Consider the following 17,516-nt stretch of genomic DNA (forward strand, 5'->3'; position numbering starts at 1 on the left):
TGTCTCTCAGTCTAAGAGGAGTAGTCCAAAGTGAAGAAAGGGGAGACAGCTTTCAGAGAGGTGGTCTCAGCATAGTAAGCCAAGGATGGAGACTGACATCAGTCCACAGCTCACCTGTGACCATGGCAAATATTATCAATCTATGATGACCATTGACATGGTGAGGATTACATCTGACCAGGATTTGCATCCACACGTTTTGCTTACAGGGTACTTTGATTACAAATAAATTCATCCTGTACTGTGAAAGTACCTGATTAATGAAATTGATCCTTGAAGGGCGACACATAGCTCACAAAGTACAGTCCGAACATTCAGACAGTAAAAGAAACACTTCTGCTGCCCACTCCAGCTTTGGAAGCAGCCATTTTACATTTCAGTTTGCACTGAGATGTACCCTGGTTCCATTAATCTGTGGAACTCATTGACACATAGGGCTGTGGAGACCAAGTCCTGGAGTGTATTTAAGGCAGAGATAGATGGATTCTACACACACACACACACACACACACACACACACACACACACACACACACACACACACACACACACACACACACACACACACACAGGAAGGGCCATCAGACCCAAAACATTAACTTTGTTTTTTCCTTCACAGATGCTGCCAGAACTGCTGGGCGTTTCCAGCAACTTTGTTTTTGTTCCTGATTTACAGCATCTGCAGTTCTTCAGTTGTTTTTTATAGATTCTTGCTTAGTAAGGGGATAAAGGTTACAGGGAGAAGGCAGGAAAGTGGGGTTCAGAAACTTACCAGCCATGATTGAATGGTGAAGCAGAATCCATGGGGAAAATAGTCTAATTCTGTTCCTATATCTAATGGACCCCTGACTGATCTCTATGTAGTTCCCCAACTGACTTACTGCAACTCCCCAGACTAATTGCACTAAAGTTACAGGAATGACTATGGCCAACTCCCTAGATTGTAGTGAAATGGACCCCCTAGATGCACTAAACCTACTTCACTGACCATGCCCAGACTGAAGATATCCCAGGACACTGTTACAGAATTAGCCAACTGCTGGAGTGGGACCTGTGCCATGAAAGAATGGCAGGTCACCCTATCCCGACTGCCATCAAGGTGATGGCTACACTCAATTTTTGTGCTATGGTCACTTCCAATGATCTACTGGGGACCTGTGTAGGATCATACAACCCTTGACCCACAAATGTATCAAGACTGTTACCAATACCTTTTGTGCGAGATCACATTGCTTCATCATGTTTCCCTGTGGCAGAGTCAGTGTTTCAGCCCAGGTTATAGGCTTTGCTGACAAAACTGACTTCCCCCAAGTGCATGGACAGTGTGCATGATATATTGATAGTTCCATGTGATAACACAGCTGACTTCATCAACAGGAAAGTCTTCCATTCCACCAATGTGCAAGTCATCTATGATCACTGGTTTGACATCTCAGAAGACTGTGCCAGGTACTCTGGAAACTGCTATGCTGCCTATATCCAAGGAAATTCTAATGTTCCTGTTTCATTTTGAAGCAGAATATCTTACAAGGATGGTAACTGCGGGAGCATGGCCTACCCACTGCAACCATAGCTGACTTGCAACTGCTCATAAGGAAAGCAGTCCCTGTCTGTTCCCAAAGGCTTTTGTTTCTTCACTTTTGCTGTTGCTGAATAAAAGTGAATATTTTCAACTGTTTGAAGATTTTCCAGCACATGATAGTCTCAAAATGGAATAACAATCAGAAAATATTAGGCTACACTGGGTGTTGGGGAAAGTGTAACTTGCCATTCAGCAGGGTTCTAAAATTGAATGATGCTGAGGACAGTAAGCCTGTGGAGCTTGGTCTTTAAAGGACAATATATTTCTGAATGTGCACTTGTACTTGCAATTAAATGTCAGCCATGCAACCAATGTGCCCAGAGAAGCATTTGTTTTTGCTTTCCTTGCACTGCATGCACAATGAACTGCAGCTCCTAACTGCTAATGCTTTACCTGGTCCATGGCTGCATGTTAAAAATGGTATTGGTACCAGGAATCCCAGTAGAGAGTAATTCTGCCTGTGGCAAGAGGGAAGACAAGATGACCAGAGTGACATGGAAGCATGTTGCATGGGTAATGAGGCATGGATAATTGGAAAATGGTGTGAGAAATCTTGCACATGCTCACAGACAGAAGCCCTTCATGGAATTCATCATATTGACACTTATCCAACTTCTTATAATATTCAGCTCAATATTTCATAGAATTGTCCAGCTTGATAATGCAAGCTCCTTGAAATAATGGCAATGTAAATTTCTCAATAACTGATGTTACTATTACTTCATTTCCGGAGACTGTAGTGTTTCCAGTTTTACAAATTTCACATGTTAAAAATCAGATTGTTCTTTTTTTTAATGAACTTTGTTGCCTCATTAGATTCTATTTGCTGTGCCAAAATCATGTCTGATCCACTTACAGCATTGTTAGTGAGGAAAAATACCAGATTTCTTAAGCCTTTCCCCAATACTTGCAATTCTCCCTGCCACAAATTCCCAATGTTGACCATGTGAACAAGGGAAAACATAAAGTGGAAATCAAAATAAATTGGATCTGCATTTTGGTGCACCTGCCAAAATATGCTTCTGTCAGGGACTTCAAATCTGTGCGAGCATACGAAATGAAATTCTTGATGCTATAGTTTGCAGTTTTAGTTATTCTGGAAGATAAATTATAAACAAACCAACAAGAAAGCAATTTTCAAGGAAAATAATTCTTGCTCATAGAAGGGATAGTAGAGTCTGAAGTGAGGATGCAGACTTCCCTCATTCCATTTTTTATGAACAGTTTTATGGATTGAAAGACCCTACAAGATAATCAACTTCTTTCAATATTTAAGATGGTAACCTGAGCATGAAATGCCAACAGTTTACTTCACATTTCGTGTTTACTCTTTCCTAACAAAGCTTTATCTTTAGACAATGGCTAATAATCATTCATCCATTTTCTACAGGCAATTAATTGACTTGTTGAATGTAAAGACCTAATGAATGCTATCTTCCATTTTTAGCAACAACTGAAAATCTTCCACCGAGAATTTCATTGGTGTTGACAGTGCATGGTTAGATTTGCTGCAACAGTTCAGAACATGTTGCTGTAGCTAATTGAGGTTAGAGAAGGTGGTGGTATCATGGTAATATTGCTGAACTACTAGTCAATGGTCTGTAAGCTTACATTCTTAATGATATGGGTTCAAATGACCCCCCGTCCATCCAGGAATGAAGCAATTTGAAATAAAAACATACTGGCCTGGTGGTGATTATGTAACCATTTTTGATTGTTGCAAAAACTCACCTGGTTCTGAAGTCTTTCAGGGAAGGAAATCTGCCACCCTTACCTAGTCTGGCCCATGTCCTTGGATAAGCATATGGATAATGATAGGATAGTGTCGGGGAAGAGGCTTAGATTAGTTCACAGGTCGGCGCAACATCGAGGGCCGAAGGGCCTGTTCTGCGCTGTATTGTTCCATGTTCTATGTTCTATGTGTGGTTCGAAACCCACAACAACATAGTTCAGGCTTAACTGGCCTCTGGGCAAGTAAGGATGGGCAATAAATACTGACTTAACCAACGACTCTAAATCCCATGATTTAAATACATTAAAAATACCCTGAGTTAGTTACACAATGAAGAATTATGCTTATAAATGAAGCATTCCTCACTTGTGTTACAAAAATGTTTGGAAGGAGTCAAACCTGGAAGTAGCCCTGAGTGACATTGAGACAATGTCGTATCCTCTCATATTTGAAAGAGACTTTTTGATAGGTAGAGAAGGTAACTAGTAAAGTGGAATCGCCTGAGTGTACAATATATGACAATGTCAGACAGGAAAAGACCAACATGTCTATCTAGGTTGTTACAATGCCTAGTGTCCTACCTACCAGGAGCTATTTAAACTCATGCTGGAGACACCAGAATTCCTGATAAAACAAAAAAGCCTCGGTGAAATTAGGCTTAAAGAATATTCTAAGAAATTCATTTCCAAACTCTTGAGGCAATTAAAGCTAATCAAAGAGATCACACTGATCCTGATTTAGAGTAGATTCCATGATGAGTTACAAGTTAAACTCCATCTCAGACAGAAGCAAGTCCAGTTCTCTTTCGAAGGAATGTTATGGATTAGTGTACACTATAAGTGTCAGTAACCTGTTCTGGTAAAAATGGAAATGCAAACCAGAATTACTCTTACATAAGTGCGACTCTGAGTCCTTCCTAACTAATCCAGTTTAACTAATCTTTCTCTAAGACACAAATTACTTCTGTCATCATTCAATAAACATCAATTAAATCATCCAAAACTCACCTTACCTGAATTTTACCTCCTCTGCTCTTTGACTCTATTTGAGTAACCACATGTTTTTAAACTGGAAATCAAAATTCAAACCCATATTTGCATATTTCTCGATATTCCCCACTATTAGGCAGCACCAAACTAGACGCAGTGCTATAACTGAAACCTAACCAAGGTCTGGTACAAGGGAAGAATGATATGCTTTAGTTTATCCTGTGATTGCAACTGAGAATCCTATTTGTTTCAGTTATGGCTTCACAGAAATAGTTAGTTTCAAAATGTTCAAGCCTAATTATGTTGATATTTCTCAGAAAACATTCTGATTGTTGGAGAGCTAATAGGAACTGCAGATGCTGGAGAATCCAAGATAACAAGGTGTGGAGCTGGATGAACACAGCAGGCTAAGCAGCATCTGAGGAGCAAGAAAGCTGATGTTTCGGGCGTAGGCCCTTTGCCAGAAAAAGTGAGATTTGAGATTTGAGATTGGGAAACCATTCTAACGTGTCACTACAGTTTGGCTGGTTATCAGGAAAATATATGGACTAGAGCAAATACCCTTCAAATATATCAAGGAGATAGCCTAGACCCTAACTTTTATCTTGTTTAAAGGCAAGTGGAAGGTGCTATGTTCCAAGAAAAAGACATTTTGTTCTTACCCAACAGTTAAAATACAAATACAAAAAAGAATAATTGGTATAACCTTAATTCTACTGGAAAACATAACAGAATAATAGATTATTTAACTACTAAATAGTAACTGTTCCAATACAGTAACGTCCCATAAACACACCCTTGGCAAAGGCAAATTCAGTAAAATAGATGTCTTACACATGCAATGTTTCTCCAGTCCAGGAGGAAAAAACACCAAGAGAAAATTCTGGTACAGAGATAGGTACACAGCTTTCACAAACAACTTCAAAACCCCAACAACTACTGAAGGCTAAACTAAAAGCCTACTTCTGTGGAGTCTGGCTCAACCCATTCATGCTGCTTCTATTGTTACAGTATTTAACTAGGACCCAAGGCCTCACAAGCTACTTACTTTATTAGCTTGGAAGAAATGACTTGGAGGAAACAACTTGTCATCTATGGCTCAAAACCTCTCTTCAAGAAAAACCAGAACAAAGTACACCTCCTAAAGCCCTAGTATTGTCACAAAAGGGAATTCTTAAGTTTTTACAGAAATACCCAGTGATTCTCTAATAAGTAGCCGATAGTATTTGTGAGAAAAGAAGAAACATTCTTTATGTGACATTTTTAAATTCCCTCATCTTTTTCTTGAGTCAGAGGAAGATTTTCTTTGTAGTCATCTTTATTCAGCTAGGTACTTTCAACAGAAACTTAGAAATAAGTTAAATATTGGGTACATCTGCCAGTTTCAGGGCTATCTATACTAATATCCAAGGTCAGGAAAAATAAGAATTAGGCAATATCACTGGTCATAAGTAAAGTGAGTTTAGTCAGACCCAAGGATTCAAATGGGAAATACAACACCAGTGCTGTTGAGACTGTTCCAGAAGTTAATGCTATTGTTCCAGGGAAGGCAAGAAACCGTCTCAAATATGGACATGGCTATGTAAGCTCTCCAATATTGCCAACCATTTGCATTTACCAAAACATTCATCTAACTGCCAATAAATCTTCTAAGGCTGTTAACTTGCTGACTATCTAAGGAGTTACTCCTAACCTAATTTCATCAATTTTGAATAGTTTCATCTGCTGGTCTCAGTCTTAACTTGATAGTTATTGGTGTCATTAATGATAAGCAGTGAAGAAATTGCTGGTTTGGCTTTATAATCTCTGCTTTTCAATTTGTTAAGTCACCTTGTCCACTAATTGTTAAAATTCATACTGCATGTAACTCTAGTTTACTGCTTCTATTTATATCTATACTCAGTCATATAGCCTGTATTTAAATGGTGAATTTGTTGCCAATAAATAGTTTTCAGTGTATGTCTTGTCTGATTTCTTCCTCGCTAATTCGGCAAGGAAGATTACTTGCAATCAATGGCTTTTAGGCATTCTTATCATGATAAATCAATTTAGGAAAATGACTCAAGTTTAGCCTGGACTAGTTAATGTGAGATAGTTTGTTGAATTATTAAGTATTATTAATTCCTAGACCCAAAACTAGATGTAAAACATTCAACTGTTATTTATTGAGTAGCTAAGTAAGGCATGTATTTGCCAGAATTTGCACAAGACGAAAACCAGACCATTGGCTGTTTTATTTTAAAATGGTATGAAATGTAGGCAGCAAGGTTTTCAGGAGAACATTACACTGACTTTTCAAAGACTGTGTTTGACACATTGGAAGAATTGTTGGAAGACATTTGTTTAAATGAAGTCAGCTAACTTGCTAATGCAGGAAACTGTGGCATATTCTTTATTTTGTATCACGAGAAGAAGTAATGTTTGAATTCAATCAAGCATTCTGACCTATCCTTCTGTTTGTTCACCTTGTTTTGAAATAGAGCAGCTTACTGATTCTACACAAACATAAAATACACAGTCCTTGAGGTTTTTATTTCATCTTTTGAGTCTACATTGTTGTTTTACAGTGCAATCCAAGTAGCCCACACTTACTCTAATCCCATGGTATTGTATTTTTGTTTCTTATTCAAAAATGTTTTCTAATTATCTTTTGAAGGTTATCATTGATTCAGATCCACTGAACAATTGCATTCCAAATAGTAAAACATTCATGCAAAATACAGCTTTTCCTTACATTGCCTGTGGCTGTTTTGCCAATCACTCTCTCATTGTCATTCTGTCCGTTACTGGTTTGGAAGCAAATTTTCTCTATCTGTTCTTTTTCAATCCTTCATGATTTTAAACTTCCATCAGATCACCTCTTAGCTTTCTCTGAAGAGAACCTTAGCTTCTGTCCATATAAGTGTATTTCTTCATTCATGAAAGCATCCTAATAAATCTCTTCCTTACTCTCTCTAAAAGTTTCATGTCATTCCTAAAATGTGATCACCAAAATTAAATTCACTGCTCCAGCTGGGAAATAGGTTCCACTCAAATTCTCAGCTTTTGCACAGTATGTTTTATTTCTAAAAATCCAACTTTTATCAGGCCTTCACTCACCAAATGTGCAATCCATCTGACTTAGAGTTATTGAAACACTACAAATGTGAAATGCACAACTAATCATTTCAGATCTCAAGATGTAGTAGTGTTGTACTGCATATGATTATAATCAGGCAAGTAGATGTAGGAGCAATGTATGTCAAATCTTATCCAATATTTGATCGATTGCTATGGGGTAATTGATGCCTTTGAAAATAAAGAGATATAAAGCAGATTTGAATAGTATCCCTCAATTGTTTAGTATGTTTATTCAGATAAACTCAGGCCAGACTTCCAGGTGTTTCTTTAAATATTATTACTAACAAGATAGTCATGATAATTTAAGAGTAGGCAATCGATGCCTGAAACTGCTCATGTTCCAACCCTCTCCAAGAGTCTTTATCACATGACTACTGAGATGGCAGTTACATTGTAGCATGCTCTGAAGCCATCAGCATATTTATCAAACCCTATCTCTACTCTAAATTCCTAAATTCATCCACTTCATATTACCCACATTGAACCAACACTTATTCCTGAAAGCTCCATCCATCACTGTTCCACCCACTCAGTTTAATCTAATCTATTTATATATATATATAGGTACATAGGCACTCATGTATAGGCATATGTTCATACTTTTTAAATTTTGCTAGACCTCCTAGCTTACAATGACATACAAATTGGAATATGCTCCATTCTTTTACCAATTTCTAGTAATGTATTTACAGAGCAAAAGGTTAAGACCTCAGTATTAACCCTGAGGTCATCTTTTGTCAATGCCTGTCAATCCACAAATATCTCTTTCATATCTGCATATCTGCTTCCTACTTATTGGTCAATTAGCCTCCAAATCTACATACTTTAATTTTTAGCTACTGTAAGGCCATTCTCAAGTCTGCATTGTTCAAGCAAGCAGAGATTTTATTCAACCATATGTAAAGAAGAAGTTCATCTCAATTATCCAAAGAACTCTCAATCATATTATATCTGCATCACACATTTATAATCCTTCAACTTCAAGCAGGCCCCTTTATATAGAACATAGAACATTACAGCACAGTACAGGCCCTTCGGCCCTCGATATTGTGCCAACCTGTCATACTGATCTCAAGCCCATCTAACCTACACTATTCCATGTACATCCATATGCTTGTCCAATGACGACTTAAATGTACCTAAAGTTGGCGAATCTACTACCTAAAGCCTACAGCTTTAGGTCTACTAGTTTCCATGGTAACCCACTTGTCCTGTATGGCTTTCAGTCCCTTTATCACCCTGCTCCGAGTAGCAATGAAGAATTGTTACAACTGAAATTGAACAGAGTTGTATTTAAGGCTATCAAGATTTTTAATTTTACCCCTACCAATATCAAGCACATTGTCCATACACATCGCTATTAAAGCCTTGAGTCAAATCTTGTCGAGTGACAAGAGTTCAGAAAGTCTTGTGTGACATTCATTAGTCCTCCTTCACTTACTGTCAAAAATGGATTAGGTTTCAGATTGTGTCTCTCCAATTGGTCCCCCAGTGAGTTTTCATGCTCTACTCTACCAAACTCTCCTCCTGCCTTAAGGCACCTCTTTCACACAATTCTGACCCATCCTACCACTATCATTGCAGGAACAATTCACCACTCAGCGAAGATCCCAGAATTGACCAACATTAGCACCATATTTAAATGGTCATAGAACGCCCAGAACTTCTCTGCCCAGCTCCTGACATTTGTCCCAGTCATGGCAAAGAAGGAAAAATTGCACATTGCTTTTGTAGTGATTGTAACAAGGGCAGCCAGGTGGACCTCACCAAAAATCGTAAGTACAACAAACTCACTGGCCCCTGCCACCCACAAGAGGATTCCTGCGCCTCCCAAATCCCGACTCTGTCCCTACCCCTCCCCCACCATGCACCCGCCGCCATTGACCATGAGGACACGGCCGGAGACCCCACCGATGACGTCACATCCGCCTCCGCCGGCCACACAACTTCCGGAACCGCTGCTGCAGTCACCACCTCCACGTCCAGGTACCACAGCCCACACACAACCCTCACCTCAGCTGCTGCCGCCCACCCCGATCCTCCCACCGCCGACGCAACCCCGCCCACGGTCGACGCCGACGGAACCCCGCCCACGGTCGACGCCGACGGAACCCCGCCCACGGTCGACGCCGACGGAACCCCGCCCACGGACGATGCCGACGGAACCCCGCCCACGGTCGACGCCGACGGAACCCCGCCCACGGCCGACGCCGACGGAACCCCGCCCACGGCCGACGGAACCCCGCCCACGGCCGACGGAACCCCGCCCACGGCCGACGGAACCCCGCCCACGGCCGACGACCTCATCGCTCCGCCCACAACCTCCACAGCCTGCAACCCCAGAGGAGACAGCCACACTGAGCCCTGCCGCATCTTCACCATCCCCCCAGACCTCCCACTGACTGAGGACGAATGGTCAGTCCTTAGCAAGGGGCTCACCTTTGTCCCCCTCCAACCACACATCAACGAATACCAGTCACGGTCGGACATAGAGCAGTTTTTCCGCCGTCTTCGCCTGCATGCCTACTTCTTCAACCGGGAACCTAACCCTCCTTCCACTGACCCCTTCACCCGCTTCCAACACAAGTCCTCCTCCTGGACACCACCCCCAGGCCTCCTACCCTCCCTCGACCTCTTCATCTCCAACTGCCGTCGAGACATTAACCGCCTCAACCTCTCCACCCCTCTCACCCACTCCAACCTCTCCCCCGCAGAACGGGCAGCCCTCCGCTCCCTCCGCTCCAACCCCAACCTCACCATCAAACCCGCAGACAAGGGTGGCGCAGTGGTAGTATGGCGCACTGACCTCTATATCGCCGAGGCCAGACGCCAACTCTCCGACACCACCTCCTACCGCCTCCTCGATCATGACCCCACACCCGAGCACCAAACCATCATCTCCAACACCATTCACGACCTCATCACCTCAGGGGACCTCCCACCCACAGCCTCCAACCTCATTGTTCCCCAACCCCGCACGGCCCGTTTCTATCTCCTTCCCAAAATCCACAAACCTGCCTGCCCTGGTCGACCCATCGTCTCAGCCTGCTCCTGCCCCACCGAACTCATCTCCACCTATCTGGACTCCATTTTCTCCCCTTTGGTCCAGGAACTCCCCACCTACGTCCGTGACACCACCCACGCCCTCCACCTCCTCCAGGACTTCCAATTCCCTGGCCCCCAACACCTCATATTCACCATGGACGTCCAGTCCCTGTACACCTGCATTCCGCATGGAGATGGCCTCAAGGCCCTCCGCTTCTTCCTGTCCCGCAGGCCCGACCAGGCCCCCTCCACCGACACTCTCATCCGCCTAGCTGAACTCGTCCTCACACTCAACAACTTCTCTTTTGACTCCTCCCACTTCCTACAGACTAAGGGGGTGGCCTTGGGCACCCGCATGGGCCCCAGCTATGCCTGCCTCTTTGTAGGTTACGTGGAACAGTCCCTCTTCCGCACCTACACAGGCCCCAAACCCCACCTCTTCCTCCGGTACATTGATGACTGTATCGGCGCCGCCTCTTGCTCCCCAGAGGAGCTCGAACAGTTCATCCACTTCACCAACACCTTCCACCCCAACCTTCAGTTCACCTGGGCCATCTCCAGCACATCCCTCACCTTCCTGGACCTCTCAGTCTCCATCTCAGGCAACCAGCTTGTAACTGATGTCCATTTCAAGCCCACCGACTCCCACAGCTACCTAGAATACACCTCCTCCCACCCACCCTCCTGCAAAAATTCCATCCCCTATTCCCAATTCCTCCGCCTCCGCCGCATCTGCTCCCACGATAAGACATTCCACTCCCGCACATCCCAGATGCCCAAGTTCTTTAAGGACCGCAACTTTCCCCCCACGGTGATCGAGAACGCCCTTGACCGCGTCTCCCGCATTTCCCGCGACACATCCCTCACACCCCGCCCCCGCCACAACCGCCCCAAGAGGATCCCCCTCGTTCTCACACACCACCCTACCAACCTCCGGATACAACGCATTATCCTCCGACACTTCCGCCATTTACAATCCGACCCCACCACCCAAGACATTTTTCCATCCCCTCCCCTGTCTGCTTTCCGGAGAGACCACTCTCTCCGTGACTCCCTTGTTCGCTCCACACTGCCCTCCAACCCCACCACACCCGGCACCTTCCCCTGCAACCGCAGGAAATGCTACACTTGTCCCCACACCTCCTCCCTCACCCCCATCCCAGGCCCCAAGATGACATTCCACATCAAGCAGAGGTTCACCTGCACATCTGCCAATGTGGTATACTGCATCCACTGTACCCGGTGCGGCTTCCTCTACATTGGGGAAACCAAGCGGAGGCTTGGGAACCAGAGATAATGGGAACTGCAGATGCTGGAGATTCCAAGAGGCTTGGGAACCGCTTTGCAGAACACCTCCACTCAGTTCGCAACAAACAACTGCACCTCCCAGTCGCAAACCATTTCCACTCCCCCTCCCATTCTCTTGATGACATGTCCATCATGGGCCTCCTGCACTGCCACAATGATGCCACCCGAAGGTTGCAGGAACAGCAACTCATATTCCGCCTGGGAACCCTGCAGCCATATGGTATCAATGTGGACTTCACCAGTTTCAAAATCTCCCCTTCCCCTACTGCATCCCTAAACCAGCCCAGTTCATCCCCTCCCCCCACTGCACCACACAACCAGCCCAGCTCTTCCCCCCCACCCACTGCATCCCAAAACCAGTCCAACCTGTCTCTGCCTCCCTAACCGGTTCTTCCTCTCACTCATCCCTTCCTCCCACCCCAAGCCGCACCCCCATCTACCTACTAACCTCATCCCAACTCCTTGACCTGTCCGTCTTCCCTGGACTGACCTATCCCCTCCCTACCTCCCCACCTACACCCTCTCCACCTATCTTCTTTACTCTCCATCTTTGGTCTGCCTCCCCCTCTCTCCCTATTTATTCCAGTTCCCTCCCCCCATCCCCCTCTCTGATGAAGGGTCTAGGCTCGAAACGTCAGCTTTTGTGCTCCTGGGATGCTGCTTGGCCTGCTGTGTTCATCCAGCCTCACATTTTATTATCTTGGAATCTCCAGCATCTGCAGTTCCCATTATCTCTGGACCTCATAGAGTATGTGTTCCCTGATTGGGGCTGTTAACCTGGTCCAATCAAGGAACCCTGGCTCTCAGATAAGAACAGGAGTGTCAGACATCCTGTTCACTCTGAGATCTGGATCAGTGTGAAGGACTCGCCATATGTAACTAAAAGGGTGACTTGGTGATGGGAAACTGGCCTTTGTAGAATTATTGCAGCTTTCTAGTCTGAGATCTAGAGATCTTGTTAGCTGGATGGCACAGATACAGGATGTCCTCTTCCTCAAGGACCAGCAGAGTAAGACTATAAAACCGAACCATACCAGTCTGGTCTGAAGATCTCTAAGGTTATAGAGTAGATTTGTACCTTGGGTTGTGTCTGAAGATCAATTATCTTCTCCACTCCAACAGTGCAATACCACTATTCTTTCTCCAATGCCTCACATTCACTGTATCTCTGCTACTGTACCCAACTCATACCAAGGCTCATGCTGTAACACTCTCGCTATTGCCTGCAACATCTTCCCTCGCTCACTGTCACCCACCTCAACCCCTGACACCACTAACCCTGCATCCATCTGTGCTACTTTCTCACTCACTCAGAATACCCCCGCATCTGCAGTAATAGCAATACCTGTGCCACTCACTTTAATCTGTCTTAATACTTAATTTTCTCTCATTCCAAAAAAAAATGCACATTAGAGGAGAAAGAGTCAAGAGTGATGGGAGGATGCCTGACATTTAGCTCCTCACTCCTTATAAGGAGGGGATCCTAACTCTGACCTACCCGAATGGTTGACTAACCGTGCCTAAGTCCCTGGACTGCTATCAAGCAGATGCTTCCCTTTACTTATAGTAGTAGGATGTCCCTGACCACAGGCTATCTCCCTTGACTTGCCTGAGGACTGTGGATAACCATGGCAAGCAACCTGGTTTTATATCTATGCTAAACAACATAACAAAATAGAAGTATTATGAGCCTGATATCTCTGGCAGAGGGTCAAGGTGCAAATCATCAAGGCAAGACAGAAATTCTGCAAGCATTCAGGCAGGCTCAAAGTGACAGGGCACTAGGAAAGCTTGCAAACTGTGCAGAGATGCAGCTGAGTCAAGCTTATGAATTGGGTGTGTGTCCCTGAGAGCAAAGTGTCCTTGCTGCAACATTATAGTGATAGCTCCCATTGTGCTCCAGGTTGCTGCATTGAAGTGCAGATGTATACTGTAAGTGATTCAGACATGGGGCTATGAGGATTGTTAGAGGCTGGCGCATAAAGAATGCCAACGTCTGAAACATTGGGTGTCTGTGGCTGGTGCCCATGGAGCATGCCCTGAGTCTGCTGTCTAACATGGGGGTCCTCTGGAGTAAGTGGTGAGCTGAAGTCAGCAGGAACCCACTCTGAATACCACATTGAGAAGTCCCAGCATTTGGTTTATTTGGTGAGTTTGCTAAAATAGGAAGCTGCATGTTAATGAGGTGTGTTGTCCAGTTAATTCAAGCAATAATCCCCCTTAAAAGGCAACTCACTACTGCCAAATGAGAAACTCACCCTGATACCAGCCAATTGCATAAAAGGTACATTAAGTTGGTCACAGGCCTCACTGGAGTTATCACGCAATTCTGCCATTTTTCTTGCTATTTCCCAAGTAGTTCAAACCCTCATAATAATACACAGTTGCTGTATTTGAATACTGTAGTTACCCATACTTAAAACATGGAACTGTGAATGCTGGAAATCTGGAACAGAAACAGAAATTGCTGGAGAAACTCAGCAGATCTGGCAGCATTAGTGGAGAGAAAGCAGAGTTTTGAGTCCACTGTTGTGAAGAAAACACATTGAACTTGAAACATTAACTCTGCTTTCACTATAGTTGCCCACTTTTGTCACTGGCTGATTTACATGTATGAAGAGGAACACCAAGTGGCTAAAGCAGGATACTGCAGTGATACTAAAGTTCCTGAGCTTTACCTTTTCTACAAGCTGAAACAGAGATTGAGAAAATGACTGATACATCATGAAAAAATAATGTTCCTGCTGTTTTAATTTGAGTGTGAGATCATCATGTACAATGTATTCAGTTTAACTTATAGGTATCCATACACACATCCATGCTCCTGTTTCACATCCTCAATGGCCTTCATCTCCTGTACAAACCTGATTGAATTGTTCCAAATAGCAGCAATTTTCTGCTCACAGTTACTTAAGATGGCAAGAGGCAATGTATTCACCCATTAGTCTGTTTGTTTGTCAACAATATATCTCATAAAAGAAGGAATAGATTTCAGCTAAACATGATCCACAGATAGTGTATGACCCAATGAAGAACTGATTATTTTTAAGCAATGATGTGAATCCAGATCCGGGTTATGCATTTTTTTAGGGGATCCATTCATTAACATTGGGAGATAATTGACTCTTTTTTAGAATGTTGTAGATTGTCTCAGCTGCTGTAGTACAGTTTGGCAGAACTGTGAAAATCTGAGCAGAGCTTACAAAGCAGATGGTGGGATATTACTTGGCATGAAACTTCCTCAGTGGGGTCTTAACAAGTTTTGTTTTAGCTTTGAATTTACAGGCAAAGCAAAGCCTCGAGGAAAAGTGTAATTGTAATAATGTTGAATTAACATTGTGTTCTGGATGCACGTGTTTTATGATGGAGTACCATCTTCGTTTTTTAATCAATAATTTGCATGTTTCAGAAATGCATTGAGTATGTATTTACTAACATTGACAAACATTCATTGTAAAAATGACCTGCTTAAATGTTGAAACATTAAAAGCCTCTTGTTGTCATCTCAAGGGACAAGAACTTCCCTTCTTTCCTAACAGACTATAGTTGAGATCTCTAGAAAGGCTCTGACATGACCAGGGGCATATGGAGGTGACGATTAGATGTTGAACGATGCCCCTGGGTTGAATATTCTGGCGAAAGGTAGAACCTCTGACATCCTGCCCATAAAATTTGGGGTTTTACCTATAAATGCATATGTAATGACCTCAGAAGAATACGATCATGCCAGAAAATCCAACCACTCTTGAATAGGGGTACTTCTTGCCTTTAGGCTCACCTCCATGCTTAGTCTCAAAAAAACAAGATTTTACTCTATGAATCTTTCAACCATTTTCATCAAAACTCAGCTGGTTCACTGATGTCCTTTACCTAAGATAGGAAATCGTACTTGATGTGGCATACATGTCTTGTGGTAGGAGACTTGAGATACTGCTAAATGATTGTTTATTGAGTCAACATTGGGAGAGTGCACCCAAGAAAAGATTCACAGGTAGCATTCTAACTAAATGAGGATTCATCAGAAATGTATACATTGTAAGTCATGTAGACAGTAACTTGCATGAATTCTGAAATTGTCTGTTCGGTTTAGACCAGCATCTTGGTTTTCACACATTTCAAAAGTGATACAGTGTCTATTACCACTTCCTATCTTCACAAGTGCCATCTTAGCTCCTCTCCAAAGCCTGTGTTTCATTGCCATCCTGGATTAAACCCCATTGCTTTGTATTTCTCAGCATTTGTACACAGCCATCCTTACATTCCATTTCCAAACAAGGCCTCAGGCTTACTGCTGGTTCAGCACACTGCATTTTCACAGAAACTGTATCTGTCTGCTGCGTCAGCTTGTTTATGCAGTTTAAGTCACTTTTAACTTGTCTACTTTCTTGAACAAGAATAAATGATAATTAACTTAAATGTTTTTTATGATTATTACATATGAAGTTAACTAAAACTTTCTCCTCATGTTAATCCTGGCTGGAGATTCATGTAGATTTACAGGTTTACTCACATCATACACAAATTTCCCCCTAACATGTGTGACTGCAAGTCTACAGCAATGTGGTTTGCTCTTATTGAATGATTACATAGATCACAGAAAGGCAGTGTACCTTTGAGAATAAAAAAGATATCACAATACGTGACATTCCATTATAAAAGTCACCATCTCACCTTCAGTAGTCACAGTGCAATAGTAATTCAGCAATGTGTAGTGTTAAGTAATGTAGCCATAACAATTAGAGGGCAGAAAACCCAGACTATGTAAAAGTCTCAGGCCATTTAACAATTTAGTATTGTTAAAAAACTTCAAGATATCTGTCTCAACAAGAACCAAGTCTTCCTAGTAAATATAACATGGGCTAATAAATAGGAAAGCACTCAGAGCATATCATAATGGAAGTGGGTGTTTGACCCAAGAAACCATAGCAATACGTAACCACTTTCTTAAATAGTCAAGCGAGCCAGACACAATTAGAGTTGTCTTTTCAAAAGCATACTTGATTCATAACATTTGTATATAAAGTTGTTTCAACCTGAACATTATCACAACTTTCAAGGATATTCAACATGTCCCAAGGCACATTCACATAATTTGATTATAATACTCGATATTTACAAAATAGATTCCACATTACGTACATAGCCCAAGGACAAAGCATTTCAGATTAGAGTTAATTGAAATTGCAACATGTTCTATACAACAGGTTCTACCCTGAAGTGCCTCAACACATTTTCAACATTCTTGGTTTTCTTCACATTGTTCTAGTTTTCAACCCCATAGGTCAGTGATCTATCCTGTTTTCCCCAGACTGTTTTATTAAAATATTTATTCATGGGATTTCAGCAGTGTTGGTTGGGTCAAATTTATTGCTATTCCCAATTACCCTTGAGAAAGTGATGATGAGCTGCCTTCTTGAACCACTCCAGTCTATTTGGTACAGGTAGACCCTCAAAGCCATTAAGGAGGTAGTGTCAAACTTTTCACCAAGTGACACAGCAATATATTTTCAAATCAAGATGGTAAATCTGTTGGAGGAGCCATGCAAATGGTTGTGTTCTCATGTATCTACTGCCCTTGTTTGGAAGCTGTTGTCAGAAGAGCCTTGATGAATTTCTCCAGTTCAATTTCTGGTCAATGGTAATCGTCAGAATGTTGATAAAGGGGGTTCAGCAATGGTAATGCAGTTGAATGTTAGGGGATGATCGTTAGATTGTCTGTTCTTGGAAATGGTCATTGCTT

This window comes from Stegostoma tigrinum, chromosome 24 (genome assembly GCF_030684315.1).
Source record: "Stegostoma tigrinum isolate sSteTig4 chromosome 24, sSteTig4.hap1, whole genome shotgun sequence".
NCBI classification, from domain to species: Eukaryota; Metazoa; Chordata; class Chondrichthyes; order Orectolobiformes; family Stegostomatidae; genus Stegostoma; species Stegostoma tigrinum.